This window comes from Ictalurus punctatus, chromosome 10, assembly GCF_001660625.3.
Source record: "Ictalurus punctatus breed USDA103 chromosome 10, Coco_2.0, whole genome shotgun sequence".
Classification (NCBI taxonomy): domain Eukaryota; kingdom Metazoa; phylum Chordata; class Actinopteri; order Siluriformes; family Ictaluridae; genus Ictalurus; species Ictalurus punctatus.
The window spans coordinates 4,430,155-4,450,000 of NC_030425.2; the positions used below are offsets into that span (position 1 = coordinate 4,430,155).

The following is a 19,846-nucleotide window of genomic DNA, read 5'->3' on the forward strand; positions in this document are numbered from 1 at the left end:
TCAGAATGTTCATGTGTGCAATTTAAAACCTTGTTACCCTACAGCGGAAGAAATGGACAGAAAAGAAAAACAAAAAATTCTGGAAATCTTTTTAGACTCCTCAGATGACGACGATTTCCTTGGCTACCACTGGCAATGTCAACCAAGGGTTGACTTCCCAAGGGGGGGAGAGAGTGTAACGGATAGCTGCACAGTGACGCAGAGGCGGAGTCCATTCCATTCCGTGTTTTAATTAACGGAAATTAAAAAAAAGAGAGAGAAGAGGAGAAGGGTGTGGTCTTCGGAAGCAATAAAAAGAACAGGTGACTACATTTATTGCATAAATAATAATAATCTTATTTTGTAAGAATTGAGTAGCCTACTGATGTTTTTTGTTCTGAGTGATGTCCAAATTATAAATTATAAGTGACGTTTAATTTGAACTGTCTGGCGCCCAAACCCCATAAGTAACGCTATACCACGCTACAGTATAAAACAAAAGACTGAATTGCACCATATTCACATTTTCAATTTCTCTGGCACCTTAAAAATAACTTTGTACAGAGCTAAGCTGCTATTGAGACAGTTTGTCTACTTTCTTAAAGATAACTCTACTAACCCTTGGCAAGTTCCACTGAGATTTGAACTCAGATAAATGGAGTCAAAGTCTAGAGTGCTAACCATTGCACCATGGAACCAACCTGTTCTAAGAACTGTTTTTTTCCAGGTGATTACAGCCACATACTGGCCAAGTAGCAATTATGACATTAGGCTTCTGGCAGGCAGCAATTAACACAAAAGTCAGAGTCTATGACTGTGTCATCAAAATAACAAGACTAAGGCCAAAATGCAGGATTGTACCAGGGCCCTTCAAATCTTCATTTTAACACTCTCCCAACTGAGCTATTTCTACAACCACAGCTACTTCTCTCATACTTGCTCACATTTTTCACACACTCCATCACACTCTCCCTCACAGACACACTCACTCACTCTCATGCACTCTCACACAATCTTGCACACACACACACGCCCTCTCTCTCACACTCACTCACTCTCACATGCACACTCAGCAGTTCGTCCGTCGGTTTCAACGAAGACCGAAGTTTTCCATCCATGCCTCCATTATGGAGAAGTTTGAAGTGGAGCGTCGTTTCTATGTACGCTCAAATGTCCAACAAGCCCTATGTGGGCACGAAATGTGCGACCACAATGTGGACAGACTGGTTGATTCCTGTGTTGCGGTATGGGCCTTTGGCTTCCGGCTTGTTCTCTGGCTTGACGCTTCCTTCTTGCTTTGTCGATTCTTTTTTCTTTGTAGGCTGCGGTTCCTTGTTCACTTCTCTACACCAGGTGTTCTGATCCCGTGCAAAAATTTCCCAGTTGTTATGATCGATGTTGAGGTCCTTCATGTTCATTTTCAGAGTATCCTTAAAGCGTTTCTTCTGTCCACCGCGAGATCATAATCCAACTACATGTTCGCCGCATAGGATACGTTTGGGAAGGCACGTATCTGACATTCTGCTGATGTAACCGGCCCAGCGCAGTTGAATTTGTTTCAGCATTGCGAAGATGCTGGATGGTTTTGTTCGCTCCAGAACTTCAGTGACTGGGATTCTGTCCTGCCATTTGATGGTGATTATACGTCGAAGGCAATTGAGGTGGAAGTGATTCAATTTCTTGGCATGTCCAAGTTTCCGAGCCATAGAGCATGGAGGAAAGGACGACAGCCTTGTACATACAGAGCTTCACAGAGAGGTTAACTCCATGTCGATTCCAAACTGATGACCTTAGACGTCCAAAAGCCCAGATGGCTTTTGAAATCTGGAAGATCACTTCATCATCAATTAGCACATGCTGAGAAACGGTGCTTCCGAGATAGGTGAACTTGTTAACGGCAGATAGAAGTTGGTTGTTGACCCGCGACACAGGTTCTTTGTAGGGCGTGCCCGGAGCAGGTTGATGCATCACAACTGTTTTGTCAGTGGTGATGGTCAGTCCGAAGTTGTCGCAGGTGGCGGAGAACAAGTCCAGGCTTCTTTGCATGTCCATCGCAGTGGTGGCATTGAGGGCACTGTCGTCGGCAAACAGCAGTTCGCGCACATGCTGAAAGGAAACCTTGGTCACTGCTTGAAGCCTTCACAGATTGAACAGTTTACCGTTAGTGCGGTATCGGAGTTCAACACCGGGGTCCTCGTCCCTGTATGCATCCCACAACATGGCTGAGAACATGAGACTAAAGAGTGTTGGAGCAAGAACACACCCTTGTTTGACTCCGGTGGTGACTGAAAAAGGGTCTGATGTGACGCCATTGTCGATGACGCGGGCAAGCATGCCATTGTGAAATCCTTGGACGATGCAAATAAATTTTCCAGGGAGCCATATTTTCACATAATTGTCCACAGACCTTCTCTGTTCACAGTGTGGAAAGACTTCGTGAGATCGATAAATGCAGTATATAAACTGACGTTCTGCTCCTAACATTTTTCTTGCAATTGACAAACAGCGAAGATCATGTCCACGGTGCTCCGCTCTTTGCGGAAGCCGCATTGTGTTTCCGGCAGAAGACCTGCTTCCAGATGGGTGGTAAGACGGTTAAGAAGAATCCTTGCTAAAATTTTACCAGCGATATTCAGAAGTGAGATTCCTCTGTGATTGTCACAAATTTGATAATTGCCTTTCTTTTTATATATATATTATCTTATATAAGTGGACGATAGTTGCGTCTTTATAATCATGAGGAATCCGGCCTTGTATCCAGATTTTTTGAAACAAGCGAGTCAATTGCTGGAGAAGTTGAGCGCCAGCACTTTTGTATATCTCCGCAGGAATCACATCGGAGCCTGGCACCTTTCCATTTGATAGCTGGTTGACCGCTTTTTGAGTTTCTTCCATGGAAGGGAGGAGATCCAAGGAATTGTTGATGTCCACCTGTGGCAGCCTGTCCAATGCATCCATATTGATAACCGATGGTCGGTTGAGCACATGTTGGAAGTGTTCGACCCACAAATGTAGTATTTGTGATTTTTCTGTGATGAGAGTTGACTGGTTGGTGCTGAGAATGGGTGACGTGCCTATAGGTTGAGGTCCATAAAGGGTTTTGAGGCATTGAAAAATTTCTTTGTTTCTCCACGATCGGTGAAGCCTTGGATTTCTTCTGCTTTCTTCAGTAGCCAGGAATTCTCCATCTGTCGCAATTTACATTGCACTTCACGGCGAATATCATTGAAAGCGTTCTTCTGTGCAGTTGATTTGTCTGATTGATAGGCTTTGTAGAACTGGTGTTTCCTGTCGAGCAGTTTGGTAATATCCTCACTGTTTTCGTCAAACCAATCCTGGTGCACATGTTTCTTGGGTCCAAGAGCATCGAGAGCAGTTGAATTGAGAGTGTCAAGAAGAGTCGACCACTGTTCATTAATGCTGCCATTTTGGGCTGGCATAGCATTTAATTTAGTGTTCAGTTTGTTCTCGAAAAATTATCGCGAGTTGTCATTCAATTTGTTGATGTTCAAGCGCTTGGACACCTTTTTCCCTTGCGGGCGTCTTGGCAGCTTGACCTGAGGATTCATTTTCAAGCTCAAAAGTCGATGGTCCGTCCAAAATTCAGCTCCGCACATAGCCTTTGTTACGCGAACGTCCCGTCTGTCGCTGCGTCTGATGATGATGTAATCCAGGAGGTGCCAGTGGTGGGACCTTGGATGCATCCAAGTGGTTTTGTTTCGATTCTGTAGTCGAAACAACATGTTCGTGATAAGCAGCCGGTGTTCGCTGCAGATTATAAGAAAAAGGAGGCCACTGAGGTTGCAGTTGTAGTTGCCAATGCCAAGCTTCCCTAAGACTCCATTCCACAACTGGCTGTCCGATCCAGCACGCGCGTTGAAATCTCCAAGAATGATCAGTTTGTCTGTCTTTGGCACATTCAAGCGGATAGAATTAAGGTCGGGCGCACGGTGGCTTAGTGGTTAGCACGTTCACCTCACACCTCCAGGGGGGTCGATTCCCACTGTGGCCCTGTGTGTGCGGAGTTTGCATGTTCTCCCCGTGGCCCTGTGTGTGCAGGGTTTGCATGTTCTCCCTGTGCTGCGGGGGTTTCCTCTGGGTACTCCGGTTTCCTCCCCCAGTCCAAAGACATGCATGCTAGGCTGATTGGCATATCCGTAGTGTATGGCTGGGTGAATGTGCATGCGATTGTGCCCTGCGATGGATTGGCACCCTGTCAAGGCTGTACCCCGCCTCGTGCCCGATGCTTCCTGGGATAGGCTCCAGGTTTCCCTGTGACCCTGAAAAGGATAAAGCGGTATAGAAGATGGATGGATGGATGGATGGACGGATGGAGAATTAAGGTCTTTGAAGAACTTGTCCTTCGCGTCTTCCGGGTTTGACATCGTCGGAGCATAAGCACTGATCAGTGTCGCAGAAGACTTTCCTGAAAGAGGAAGCCGAAAAGTCATCAGACGGTCATTGACGCCCTTAGGAAGGTTGTTGAGTTTCTTGGCAATTTCGTTCAGGATGGCGAAGCAGACTCCCGCTTCTCGTCGCACCTCCTTTGCACGTCCACTCTAGGAGAAAGTGTAGCCGGCGCCAACTTCCTTGATTAGTCCTTCCGGAAGTCGAGTTTCACTGAGCGTTGCGATGTCCACTTTGTACTGTTCGAGTTCTTTACCCACCAACGCAGTTCTCCTGGCAGGTCTGCTGCTTCTTGTGTCATCTAAAAGAGAATGGATATTCCAAGCCCCAATCATGATCGGAACTGTTTTTTGTATGTATGCTTTTGCATTGTTTTTCGACCGCAGTACTACATCCCCAACAACCGCGGTGAGCTGAAGGGTGGTGAAGCACACAATGTTTAGGGCACCTTTTCTAGCCCCTTCCTCAGGCATGAAGGTGAGCAGTGCAATCCTAAAGAGGGCTGCTCAGATGCTCAGGATGCTAACGAACTCTGCTGCTGCTTCGGGTCCAGCGAAGAACGACCAATGTCCCAAGCCACCTGTGTGGAGGTCCGCGACTACGGGTGCCAGTGTGTCCACACCTACTGTTTTGCCCCTCGCCAATTGCTGTAGGACTTTATCTTTAGACACAAAAATGGAACTCGACGTGCGCGTGAATTGGATTAAAGTGAGGAAGACTTGCGCAGCATCAGCCTCACTCTCACTTCCCGGTGACCACCATAATCCAGTGGCAAGACAGAGTCAAGACGACTGAGGATAGCCCCGGGACCAGTGGTTGACCAGGTTTTTCCTTTGTACCTCATCCTGCTCTACACATACCACGGACACGTCTCTGTACCGCCTGTGAGATTGTTGGGTCAATAGTGACCTCATCCGCTCCTCCAACTAAAACAGACTGTACATGCTGGGACAGGTATATCCCAAGGAAGAATCACCATGAGCCGAGGCCCACTGGCTACCCTCACCTGGTTTAGCCCGCCTGTCAAGCGGTTTACCGGGGTGTGGCCGCTGCGCATGTCACAGCTACTAGGAGCCACAGGTGAGAGCTGAGTGCATGTGTACAGGCCAGTAATAACAAGAGAACTCGCACTCTCACATGCACACTCGCACACTTACACTCACACTCACACCCTCTGTCACTCGCACACTCTCACTCACACTCGCTCAGTCTTACACTCACACCATTCACACACTCACTCTGTCTCTCTCACACACTCTACTCACACCATTCAAACATTCTCAATCACACACTCTTACTCACACACTCAATCACACACTCTCACTCACTCTCATACTTACTTTCACCCACACACACTCACACTCTCACTCACTCTCACACTCTCATACTGACTCTCACCCACACTCACTCACTCACTCACACACTCTCATGCACTCTCTCACACTTTCAATTGCACACTCACACCTTTCACACACTCTCTCACATACACACTCACACCATTCACACATTCTCAATCACTCACTCACACACACACACACACACTCTCATACTCACTCACACTCACACACACTGACACGCACCACACCACTCACACACTCTCACACCATTCAGACAGTCTCAGTCACACACTGTTACTCACATTCTCACACTCTCATACTCTCTCTCACACACACTCTCACTCACTCACTCTCACACACACGCTCACACTCACTCACTGACTCACACTCACACCATTCACACTCACACACTGTTTCATACACACTCACTCATTCACTTACTAACACTCTCTCACTTCCTCAATCTCAGACACACACACTTACACACACTCACACTCTCTCACTTAATCTCTTACTTACACTCTCACACACTCACTTTTTTCACACACACACTCTCTCTCACACCATTCACACAGTCTCATTCACACACACTCTCTCACTTTCATGCACACATTCACTCACACACACTCGCACTTGTGCAGACAAACAGTTGCACACATACACACTCTCTCATGCATACTCTCACCATTCACACACACCAGTCACCCATACCACTTACACCACTAACACACTCACACTGCTCACCCACTCACACACTCTCTCACTCTCACTCACTGACTCTCACTCCATTCCCACAGTCTCACTCCATTCACAAAGTCTGTCACTCACTCACTCACTCACTCACTCACACACACTCTCTAATGCACTCTCACACTGACTCACTCTCTAACACTTTCAGTCTCACACTCACACTCACACCATTCACACACTCTCTCACACACACTCTGTCTCTCACACACACTCACACCATTCACACTCACACACTCTCACACTCTCATACTCACTCTCTCTCTCACACACACACACTGTCATACTCTCTCACTCACTCACACACACCATTCACACACTCACACACTCACTCACACCATTCACACATTCTCAATCACACACTCTTACTCACACAATCACTCACACACTCACTCACACACTCACTCTCTCATACTCATTCTCACCCACACACTCACTCACACCATTCACACTCTCACACACACTCATTCACTCACACATTCTCAAACTCTCTCTCACACACACTCACTCACTCACACACTACTCACTCACACATACCACTCACTTACTCATGCACTCTCACTCTCACACACTTTAAATCTCACACTCACTCACACACTCACACCATTCACACACTCTCACATTCACACACACACACTCTGTCTCTCACACAGACACTCACTCACACCATTCACACATTCTCAATCACTCACTCAGTCACTCGCACTCACTCACACTCCATTCACATACACACTCACACCATTCAGACACTCTCATTCACACACTCTCACTCACACACTCTCTCATACTCTCTCTCACACACACTTGTTGTGGATAAAAATGACATGAAATAAACACGAGGGAGATTGAGTATGAGTAAAAATGTAATTTTATTGGTAATTCACAGGACGGGTGGGTGCGTAGTCTGGAGGAGAGTAAGAGGGGGAGGAAAATGGGGTGCGTCCCGGGGACATGGGGAAATCAGGGGGGGTGAAGTGAGCGGACCACTGAGAGTCGGGACTGGTGGGTGAGAAGAGGGACGGATGGTCGGGGCCCGGATCGGAGAAGACAACATCATCATCCTCGGATTGGAAGCTGGAGGGGGGTTCTGGGTCTGACTGTGTAGAAGCGTCAACACGCACGTTCGTGGGGCAGATTCTGTACCGAAGAAGAGGGGGGAACCCTGGATCTCCATTCTGAGGGGGGTTGCTGCGAAGATAGTTAAGTAGCATCATGATATCAGCAGTGAGATGCACAAGCTGGTAATGAGTATCCAGATCCAGGTCCAAACCCTGATCCAGGTCCAGTAACGGAGAGAGAGGGGACTGACGACGGGCACCGGCACCTAGACACATAGAAGCGGGATTAGGCGGATTGGAATTACGAGCAATTTAAGAGCAGTAATAGGAAAAAAGTCAAAAAGAAGTGTACGAGCTGAGGAGTGCTAAAAACACACACCCACACACACACTCGTACAGTCAAGACACAACATACATACACACACACTCTCTCTTCCTCATACACACACATGAATAACTTTAATAATATCTTATAGTAATAGAGAAACTCTATAAAAAACAGAATAGTAGGATATGCAGGACAGTAGAACTGTAATGATATTAAGAAGTTGGAAGTACAGTAACCGCTTTTCAAGTAGTATAAATATATATAAAATAAGAAATATAGTGCAAATATGAAAATAAATTATAAATGAGAAGTACGGGAAAAAAAGGAAAATATAACTTACTCATGATTCAGATGGTGAAGATTCTCGTCTCGCAAGGAAAGCCTTAATTTTTAGAGAACCATGAAGAAAGCCAGTTATAAGGGTGGCTGCCCCCCCCCTCGAGATAACGATAAGACCAAGGTCCCTCCCGGTTGTTTAGTCGTCTTGCTTACGTCATTTTTATTACCTAGGGAAATGGGAATCTTGGTTTCTGAAAACCTAGGTAAGGGAGAACCCTGGTTTTTGAAGACCTAGGTAAAAGAGAACCCTGGTTTTTGAAAACCTAGGTAAATAGAAACACTGGGTTTTTGTTTCCTGGGTTGTTGGAAATGCCTGGGTTCTGATTTTATGTGTAAAGTAAAACCCCTGGTTTCAATTCTATGGGTAAGTGAAATCGGCCTTTTCTGGAAACCTATGGGTTATCTAGTGTGTAAATACAGTATAAATACTGGAGCTTAAGCTCAGGGTATGGGGGATCACTTTTGAGAATTCTCATCGGTGTGGATCTCGTGTGGTGGAATGGAACAATAAAGCTGGACCCTTGCTTCTTCTCACTCACGGCTGGTGTATTTTTTCTATCTCCAACTGGTCTCAGAGGTAGATGTGAGTATTGGCTTCTAAGTTGAATTTTAAATGTTTTTGGGTAATAGGCTAAATTCGAGCCAACACACTCTTACTCACTCATTCACTCACACTCTCACTAACTCACTCTCTCACTAACTCACTCTTTCATGCACTTTCTCTCAGACACACTCACTCACTCTCACACACACACTCACTCTCACTCACTCACTAACTCACAAACACTCACTCTCTCACACACACTCACTCACACCATTCACACACTCACACACACTGTCTCTCACACATACACACTCACTCACACCATCCGTACATTCTCACTCGCACACAAATTCACTCACACCTTTCACACATTCTTACTCACACACTCTCATTCACATCACTCACTCACACACTCTCACACTCACTCCATTCACACAGTTTCACTTGCACACTCACACACTTTCACACTCTCATTTGGACTCACTCACACCATTCACACACTCATGCTCACACACAGACTCTCATACTCTCTCACACTCACTCACTCTCACACAAAAACACACACTCTCACTCGCACACATTCACAAACTCTCTCAAACACATGCACTCTCACACTTACTCTCGCTCACACACTTTCAGTCTCTCACTCACTCACTTTCACACCATTCACAGACCATGCACTTTCACACCATTCACACACTCACTGTCTCACACACACTCACTCACACCCACTCACACATACACTCACATACTCTCTCTCATACACACTCACTCGCACACTCTCACACTCACACCATTCACACTCACTCAAACGCTCACTCGCACACACACACTCTCACACTCTCACTCATACACTCTCACTCACACTGTCTCTCACACACACTCATTTACACCATGCACACATTCTCACACACTCATTGTCACTCACATTCTCAGACTCACACCATTCACACACACTCAAACACTCATTCACGCACACACACTCTCACTCACATACTCTCACTTGCACACTCACTCACACCACTCACACTCTCTCATGCACTCTCATTCACTCACACACTCACACTCACTCACATTCACACCATTCACACTCACTCACAAACACAAACTCTCACTTGCACACACTGTCATACTCTCTCTCACATACATGCACTCACTCACTCACACTCACTCACTTTCACACCATTCACACACCATTCACACACACACTGTCTCTCTCTCACACACACACTCTCACACCATTCGTACATTCTCACTCACACACTCACTCACACCATTCACACATTCTCACTCACACACACTCACACACACATGCTCACACACTCTGTTATTCACTCACTCACTCACTCACACACTCTCATACTCTCTCTCACTCACACTAACACACATTCTCACTTGCACACACTCTCATACTCACACATGCATTCACTCTCTGACACACACACACTCGCACACACACTCACCCCACTCACCCCACTCCCTCACACCACTCTCACACTCACTCAAACCACACTCGCTTTTATCCAAAGCGACTTACAAATGAGAAAATACAAGCAAAGCGATATATCAAGCAGAGAACAATACAAGTAGTGCTACCATACAAGATACATTAATTGAGTTCCAGAAGAAGCAAAGTGCGCAGAGTAGAGGTGTAAGTGCATTTTTTTTTTTTATGGGTTGGTTAGGTGTTAATGGAAGAGGTGGGTCTTTAGCTGTTTTTTGAAGATGGTGAGAGATACTGCAGTCCGGATTGAGGTTGGAAGTTCATTAGACCACTAAGGAACAGTTAGTTTGAATGTTCTTGAAAGGGACCTTGAGCCACGCTGAGTAGGTACTACTATGCGTTGGTCGCAAATCGATCGCAGATTGCGAGAGGGAACGTAGGGCTTCAGGAGAGAGTTGAGGTAGGAGGGTGCTGTTCCAGACAACGTCTTGTAGGTGAGCATCAAGGCCTTGAATTTGATACGGGCGGCTACAGGAAGCCAGTGGAGGGAGATGAAGAGGGGTGTGACATATGTTCTCTTGGGCTGGTTGAAGATGAGGCGTGCTGCTGCATTCTGAATCATTTGAAGGGGTTTGATGGAGCTGGCCGTGAGGCCCGAGAGTAGTCAGTTGCAGTAGTCCAGTTTTGAGATAACAAGTGCCTGGACTAGTATCTGTGTAGCCTGTTCGGTGAGGTAGGGTCTGATTTTCTTGATGTTGTACAGGATGAACCTACAGGACCGTGCAGTTGTTCAGATGTGGTCTGTAAAGGTCAAGCTGTCATCAAGAATCACCCCAAGGTTCCTGGCCGTCCTGGTTGGCTTGAGTGTGGTTGAGCCGAGCTGTACAGTGAGGTTGTGGTTGATTGAGGGACAGGCTGGGATGACGAGAAGCTCAGATTTTGCAAGGTTGAGCTTAAGGTGGTGTTCCCTCATCCAGAACGAGATGTCCGACAGGCAAGCAAAGATACGTGCAGAGACGGGTGGATCGTCAGAGCTGGGTGTCATCAGAATAGCAATGATAGGAGAAGCCATGAGACTCAATCACCTGCCCTAGAGATGTAGTGTAGATAGAAAAGAGGAGTGGACTCAGAACTGACCCCTGTGGAACGCCAGTTGTGAGTTGCAGAGTTTCATAAATACCTCCCCTCCATGATACCTTGAAGGATCTGTCTGAGAGATAGGATTCCACCCAGCGCAAAACCATTCTGGTGATGCCCAGGCTGGAGAGAGTTGACAGGAGGATCTGATGGTTCACAGTGTCGAAAGCAGCAGAGAGTTCGAGTAGGATGAGGACAGATGATCTAGAGGTCGCTCTTGCTAGTCGTAAGGCTTCAGTGACGGAAAGCAGAGAAGTCTCCGTAGAGTGATTGCTCTTGAAGCCAGACTGCTTGCTGTCCAGGATGTTGTTCTGTGTGAGATTCTCACTCACACAGACTCTCTCTCACACCATTCACACAGTCTCACTCAAGCATGCACACACTCGCACACACACACTCTCTCTCACACATTCACTCTCTCTCTCACACACTCACTCACTCACACTCACCCACACACACTCTCTCTCACACACTTTCATTCTCACACTCATTTTCACACAATTCACACACTCACTCACACTCACTCTGTCTCTCACACACACTCACTCACACCATTCACACAGTCTCACTCACTCACTTACTCACACACTCTCACTCACACACTCTCACTTACCCTACTCACACACACTCACTCACTTACACACTCTCATTCATGTACTCTCACTCACTCACTGTCTCATACACTCTCACATTCAATTCAATTTTTCAATTCAATTCAATTTTATTTGTATAGCGCTTTTTACAATAGACATTGTCTCAAAGCAGCTCTACAGAAATATCAACATGGTATACAGATATTAAAGGTGCGAATTTATCCCAACTGAGCAAGCCACTGAGTGGCGACGGTGGCAAGGAAAAACTCCCTAAGATGTTTTAAGAGGAAGAAACCTTGAGAGGAACCCGACTCAGAAGGGAACCCATCCTCATCTGGGTAACAACAGATATTGTGAAAGAGTTCATTATGGATTTATATGAAGTCTGTATGGCGTTAAGAGCAGCCGTAGTCCCAGCAGTCTGGAATTAAAGAAGATTTGAGCTCCATCCAGAGGCAGAAAGGATCTGGATCTCTAGTATCTCCATAAATTCGTGTGGGGCTCGGCGAAAGGAGAGAGGGAGAAAAAAGATAATTATGACTGCGAAGTAGTAGAACAGAATCTAGTCAGGGTAGGCTTGAGAAAACAACTACGTTTTAAGCTTAGACTTAAACACTGAGACTGTGTCTGAGTCCCGAACACTAATAGGAAGACTGTTCCATAACTGTGGGGCTCTATAAGAGAAAGCTCTTCCCCCTGTTCACTCACTCACATTCACTCACTCTCTCACACACACACACACACACTCACACCATTCACACATTTTCAGACACACTCACAATCACTCACTCACTTACACACTCTCATTCACACACTCTCACTCACTCACTGTCTCATACACTCTCACATACACTCACTCTTTCACACACACACACTCACACCATTCACACATTCTAACACTCACTCTCTCACACACACTGTCATACTCTCTCTCTCACACGCACACTCACTCTCACACACACACACAGTCTCACTCACTCACACTACTCAGACACTGAGGTAAACACTATAGTGAAAGCAGTGAAAAAACTAAAGGGAAACTTATTGTGAATGGGAAACTTATTGTGCAAATATAAAATCTAGGAACTTGAAGCTTTTAGAAAACAAGCTCCTGTACAAGTTCAGAACTTGATGAAACTTACAGCAAAACCACCGGCAAAACTAAAGTTTAATCATTTATTTTAAGGACAGGGAATTTAATGGATTTTCTCACAAAAGTCACGTTGAACAGTTTTGTATTGGCTTACCTCTCTTGCAACTTCAACCATAGGGTACCTGTCTTGAGATAACTTGGCTGCTGTGAATGTTCAGGAGTCTATCTCTGAGAGTTAACTTTAACAGTGTGTGCAAACATCAAAGAACAAGGAAATCTAATGGCTAGTCACTTGAACCTTTAATTAAAATGCCATGTTGTTCCACTTGGATAAACAATTTTGTCTTGTCTTACCTTTCTTTGTACCTCAATCACATTGTACCTGTCTTGAGGCACAGAAGCTCCTTTAGAAGTTCAGGTCTTGGTTGTAAACTCTAAGGCAAAACCAGCTGAAAAACTAAAGAAAGGCAACAAACTTGAACTTTTTACAAAAGCATGCCACTCCACTGTGCTAACAACCTATGTTTTTTCTTATCTCTTCTGCTATCTCCATTATGGGGTGCCTGGCTGGAGGCAAACAAGCTCCTGTACAAGTTCAGGACTTGGTGGTGAAGACTACAGCAAAACTAAAGGTTAGTCACTTGAAACTTTAATAAAACTGTCTAAAGGATAGGCATTTGAACTTATTATTATTATTATTATTATTATTATTATTATTATTATTATTATTATTATTTTAATGTAATGTTGTTCCACTACACTAAACAGTTTGGTCATTTCCTCCCTCTCTAAACACTATAGTGAAAGCACTGAAAAAACTAAAGTCTAGACACAATGGCAAACTTATAAGCAACAGTCAAACCTAATCTAAAACTAGTAAACGGAACCTTTTACAAAACTCTTGCTACTGTTCCATGACAGAAACTTGTGTATTTTCTTTTTTAGTTATGTTTTTTTGCGATAATAAGTACGATAATAAAATTACAGGAAAAACAAATAAATGTATTCAGAATACCAATTACTATTAAAATATAAGAAAAAAGATTAATTGATAAATATTTACAAGGCTACTTACCACAGATAGTAATGTCCAACAGTACAAGAGAAATACAGATCGCTGCGAATCACTGCTTAATGCTGCGAATAACTACTAGTCGCTGTGTCACTGCTAACTGCTACCAGTCGCTGTGTCGCTGGTTATCGATGGTCTCAAGAGATTTTTCTTGTGCAGGAACAGATTCTTGCTCGGAATGTGATGCAATAATAGGAGGTCATTCTCGTGTGTCATTGTTGCATCTTCACATTCTGAATTCTGTATTCTGAATTCTATAACAAACCTGTATCCATGGCGCTGGTGAACCTGACCAGCTGAGTCTCAAGGAACATAGTAAATTAAGTTCAAATTCACACTCCAAAACATTCATTTACATTCAAAATAGCTTTAAATTTCATTATAGAAAAGTTGCATTGAATCCTGTCAGTACACAAAACAGGCCAAGCTGCAATTAATCCCAATTAAAATGCTTTCAGTGACTGTACATTCTGGGGATATAAAGTGTTTCAAATAAATATTTTCCTGTATTTATTCACTCTGACCTTTTTAATTTTAATTTAGTATTTAATGCACAGTCTAAAGAGTTCATTTCACTGAAAGTTATATATTATATATAATTGTGTATGTGACAAATAAAAATCTTGAATCTGGTTGCATAGTATTTATTCATTAGCTAGTTAACCAGTTAACATCTGTCCACGGGCCATTTTTGGCCCTGAGGCTGGACATTGGAGCAGACGCCCCTGTTTTAACTGTAAACTGTAAGTTTATGCCCCCTAATTAATTAATTAATCTATCTATCTGTTTAGAATTAACACATTTTGACTCATTGTGTGATTTATATATACAGTATGTTTGAATTCTTTTCATGGTATGTATTACTCAGATCTGTACTTGTTATCTAAACGTAATTTTAAAAACTAGAAAATGTGTCCAAACCTCTGGTACTTTCCTTCACATTGTAAACTATGAAAACCTACTTTAATTTCCCAAATAAAGTGGGATGAAGTATTATGTTGTTGTTTTTTAATTATATTTTTAAAATTTAAGTCTTAACAATTTTTTTTATCATGGAAACCTTATCATTAATGAACAATGAAAAATTATGTTTAATATATTCAGATGAGGGGGGCACAGTGGCTTTGTGGTTAGCACGTTCCCCTCGCACCTCCGGGGTTGAGGGTTTTAATCCCGTTTCTGCACTGTGTGCAGTTGACAGGTTCTCCCTGTGCTTTGGGGGTTTCCTCCCCCAGTCCAAAAACATGCGGTGTTAGCTGACTGGCATTTCCAAATTGTCCGTGGTGTGCGTGTGTGTGTGTGTGTGTGTGTGTGTGTGTGTGTGTGTGTATGCCGAGCGATGGATTTATTCCCCACCTTGTGCCCTGAGTTAACAAGGATAGGTTTCAGACTCTCCACGACCCTGTGTAGGATAAGAAGTACTGAAAATAGATGGAGTTTTCACTTATAGACACTTCAGATGGCCTTGTAATTGTGTAATTGCTGTGATTCTGAAGGATTTTGTTGGGAAAGTTTACATTTCTAATAAATAAGGTTAAAATATAGAGCTTGGTGTATGTAAGCTATTTGGACAAAAATGTCATTTTTAGATCTGCAGGTCCCAGTTTCATGATAATTTCATAAAAATTAAAACAGATGACTGTTTCTCGGCCATCCACTGTGACTTGTATCCTGCAGTGGGAATATGTACGCTAAAAATAACCACATCAAAGATGTAAAAAGACAGTGGTTTCTTTATTTACAAATTAATCACAAAAATATTGGCTACCAGCAAGAAAAAATATTAACAATGATTTGATTGTACAGTCCAGATGATTATTACACCATACAATTTATTTCATTTATATCACTATCTATTGATCTCCTGCATTATAATACAGAAAGCACAAGATTGGCAGTGTGAAGTTCATGGGAACCACTCTGTGTGTGTGTGTGTGTGTGTGTGTGTGTGTGTGTGTGTGTGTGTGTGTGTGTGTGTGTTCAGAATTATGGAACCCAAAGAGAGGAAAATGTCTCTAGTCTCTCCTCTCGCTCTTTCTTTCTGTACACAGAGAACACATGGTTTGTGCTTGGTGCAAAACTTCCAACTGTCTCAGGAAAATATATTATTGCATTTTTATTACAGTTAGAAATTCTAAATTTGGACAAAAATAAATAAATCAGACCGTTATCGTCAACATCATGATTGAGATCTGAGTATCATGATGCGGTCACGTGCCCCTCTGGCAGGGAGGGCAAAAATGCAGTATATGCAGTGCATTGTGCCAAAATTATTCTTTTAAAATCTTTTTTTATAAAACGTTATACATTATCAAAAGCTTATTTGTTAAAAAATAATGAAAGGAAACATATTTATTTAGTTTTGTTTATTGTTTTAAATGAGTTAAAAAAAAATTATTATATCAAGTGATTGCATATCAACCGCTCAGCCTCTGACATTACTCTAAGGGAACATTTACACAAAGATGTACTAAAAACGGAAGAGGTTTTCCTTCACATGGATCAGTAAAAAGGACTAAAAAGGCAGTATTATGCATGCCAGGCCAGTAATTGTTGATGTCATTTTGTAAAGAAACATTACGCTCCTGCGCACATAAACATTCATTCAATTCAATTTATTTGTATAGCGCTTTTTACAATAGACATTGTCTCAAAGCAGCTTTACAGAAATTCATGTCAATGTGTTTTCCATATTGAGCCACGCAAGACTGTCCTATTAACAAACACAAGTAAATGGGGCAGCTGTGGTTTTTCTGGATAAAAAGCACAATAACGTTTACATTTCAATGGTTTATGATCTACGTGGAGTACAAAAAAGTTCTGTCTCCAGTTACTTAGAATCTCGATAGTTAGACTTGGAAAATTATTCATTGTCATGAGGAATTGTGAAAACTCACGTGTGTGTGTGTGTGTGTGTGTGTGTGTGTGTGTGTGTGGGTGTGTGTGTACTAAAAGGTTGTGTGATCCAGCAGTCTTGTTACCTGTTGGTGTGCTGGGCGTGAGTGTGTGTGAGGTTGTGTTCTTGGTTGTAGGGAAAATTAGCTGTTTGCTTAAATTGTTGCTTAAATTGTTGTCCACCATTGTATGTAATGAAAATTAGCTGTTTAAATTGAGATATTGTATTGTCCACCAAATATGCATGATAGACTAGCAGGGGAAATTTGGCTAATTTAGTATTTCTGATCAACTATTCATCCAGCGATAAGTTGAACTTAGCATGGTCATTAAATATGCATTAGATATTACCTCCGTGGGCACCGGTAATAGTATCCTAAATACAGTGAAACATTATTTGAAGAGCAAATAAGACACGTGTTTAAAAACAGACGGAACTTTATTGAACTATTCTACAACACAGAAACTAATCTAACACACATAAACACACACATACACACACACACTCAAGCAGAGGTGAAAATGGTTTAAGAGAGTGAATGAAGTTCCAAGTTTATAACATGGGATGTTATTTCACAGGCCATGACCTGAACAAATCATCAATTTTATTAATCTAATTTCACTTCTTTAGGGCTTTAAATTTAATATTATATGCGCCAGTCTTAGCTAGATTCTGGAGGTACTGGTTTACCTGTGATGGAGATTTCCTCATTGCATCGTGGTGTTGAGGGGATTCGCACGATGGGTATTCGTTCGTCTGGTCTGCGTTGAGTGGAGTCTCGGAAGACCAACCGGAATGCTGAATGTAACTGCGTCTAGATGTATGGAGAGCTAGCGGCGGGAGTTTTGAAAAGCTCTAGGCTGGGTCTCCGAGCAGATGTTGATTGAAGACTCCCTCCACTGCCTCTGATGAGATGAGTTCTGAGTTGAGAGGAAGAGAAGTAGCACACAGAAGAGAGCAGAGAGTTGGATTTGAACTCTTTTCAGCTAGTCCTGTCCTCTAAGGTTTCCAACCAACCAGAGGTTGACACGAGCATTGGATTCAGCAGTATTGGTTTGGTGCACCCCCACACCTCTCCGAGTGCAGCCTCATACCAAGGTGCCTGTGGCGATTAGCAGGCTGCTGACACCTCCAGTCTTCTGACTGTCCTCACAAGCTCTTAACCTGCACCTTGTTGCCTTTTAAAAAAACTTTTACACACTTTAATTTTCAAGCTCGTCTCTGTTGGTGTATTTAGGTATCGCAGTCTCGCTCCCGGTCGGCTGTGGGCTGACCGTCTGGATTTTTTTTCCGCAGTTTGCTTTTTTTGCAGTTAGTCTCCAAACTTTATAAAATTCCAACACGTTTAAGTGTTTATTCTTATTTTCCATCTTGAAATTGCACCACAGTTGGCAGATGTAGAGGTTCAATACTTTAAACTTCATGAGTAAAAGGCATGGCTCATTTTTAATTGTCAACCTTTTAATCTCAATAACCTTATTGTTCTTTTCATGCACTTTCACAAGACCACGTGGTTCTGTACTCTGATGGGCAAAATTTGATCACATCCAACCAATCCCACCATTTTTAACCATAAGTTCATGGTGCCTTTCACTGCTATTGGTGTAATTATCCTTCTTCAGCATGATTTGATGCCTTTTTTAAAAAAAATGTTTTTAAGGTAAAGCTTCACATATTTGACCATGTGCAGTTTGTTCATGGATCATTCCACTGTCCCTACGTGATATGCACAAGCATAACATTCAACACTGTGGAATAGTGAGTTAACAGTACTGATTTATTGTTTGTCACTCTATGTGACAAACAATGGTTTGGTTCTGGGTAAAGTCAATTTTGCCAGGTTGTGGTCACATTTATAGTGCTTACTTTAGTGTTGATCTGTAATGACAATTAGGATTTTAAGAGACCCAAAGAGAAGAGGTGAAATTCCTGGTAGAGTCCATTAAATGTCAGTCTGTAGCCAAGTTCTGAGTTTGGAGTGTAGACTTCTCATCCCCCTCTTCTCCTTCCCCTCTAGCAATTCACACCTAGTTGTGAGTCTTTGTGTGACTGCCACAGAAGCAGAGCAAAAGAGGTGTTCTCCCTCTCTGTGAAGACTTTATATTAACTCAAAGTGTGCTTGTAACCAACATGGATCATTTTGGTACCAGGACACGGCAAAAACATCCTCAAGTCGTATATCACCTGAGCTTTGAGCATAGTACATTTGGTGTTTAAAAGCAACTTTAATATTTAAGTATAAATATTGGGGTAATTGGGTAATTCATGTACAAAAGTACATGGATAATCATGTTGTAATACCTGGATTATTGATTAGTTTGATATGAACTAATGATGAGTTTAGGGATATTCTAACCAATGAAGAAGACATCGTACTCGGTGATGAGTTTTAGAACATGATCATTTTATTTGCCAAAAATAAAAAGGACCAGGAATGCGCAGAACAACAAACTATAACAATGTAAACACTGCACAGGTTGGTGAGACCAGTAACCTCAAATAAGAAGCATGCAGAAACAGAAAGATGGATACGATTTCATGGTTAAACACTGAAAAAAAAAACTGGACTGAATTAAGAAGCAGCAGTTTTGGAGGATGACATACGCAAGTGACCTATGGGCCTGCATTCAACCTATACAGATACTAATGAGCCTTTACACCTTGGTCAAACTGAACAATGGACTTTGGAACTTTCCCTGCTGCTATGTTACTAAATTTGAAAACAGTGTTGGCAGAGGGGAAATTGGAACAAGTTGATGTATCATTTTCAAAGTTGGAGAGTTTAGGGTTGATAGTCTTAATACAGTCATTTGAATAATGTTGAAGCAAATAAATTTTTTTAAACTCATACTTAATAGCATTTTTTGTGCAA

The 19,846-nt window shown here is 42.9% G+C and overlaps 1 protein-coding gene across 19 annotated transcripts in view; it reads right to left on the bottom strand.

Moving 5' to 3' along the window:
• Window positions 1-19,357: 19,357 nt before the first annotated feature.
• Window positions 19,358-19,846, bottom strand: part of LOC108270762 (uncharacterized) — an 82,834-nt gene continuing 82,345 nt past the window's right edge. For all 19 annotated transcript variants that reach the window (XM_053683085.1, XM_053683092.1, XM_053683090.1 and 16 more), the window contains one exon: window positions 19,358-19,846. This exon is cut by the window's right edge and continues 499 nt beyond it. The gene's annotated coding sequence lies outside the window, so the exon portion shown is untranslated.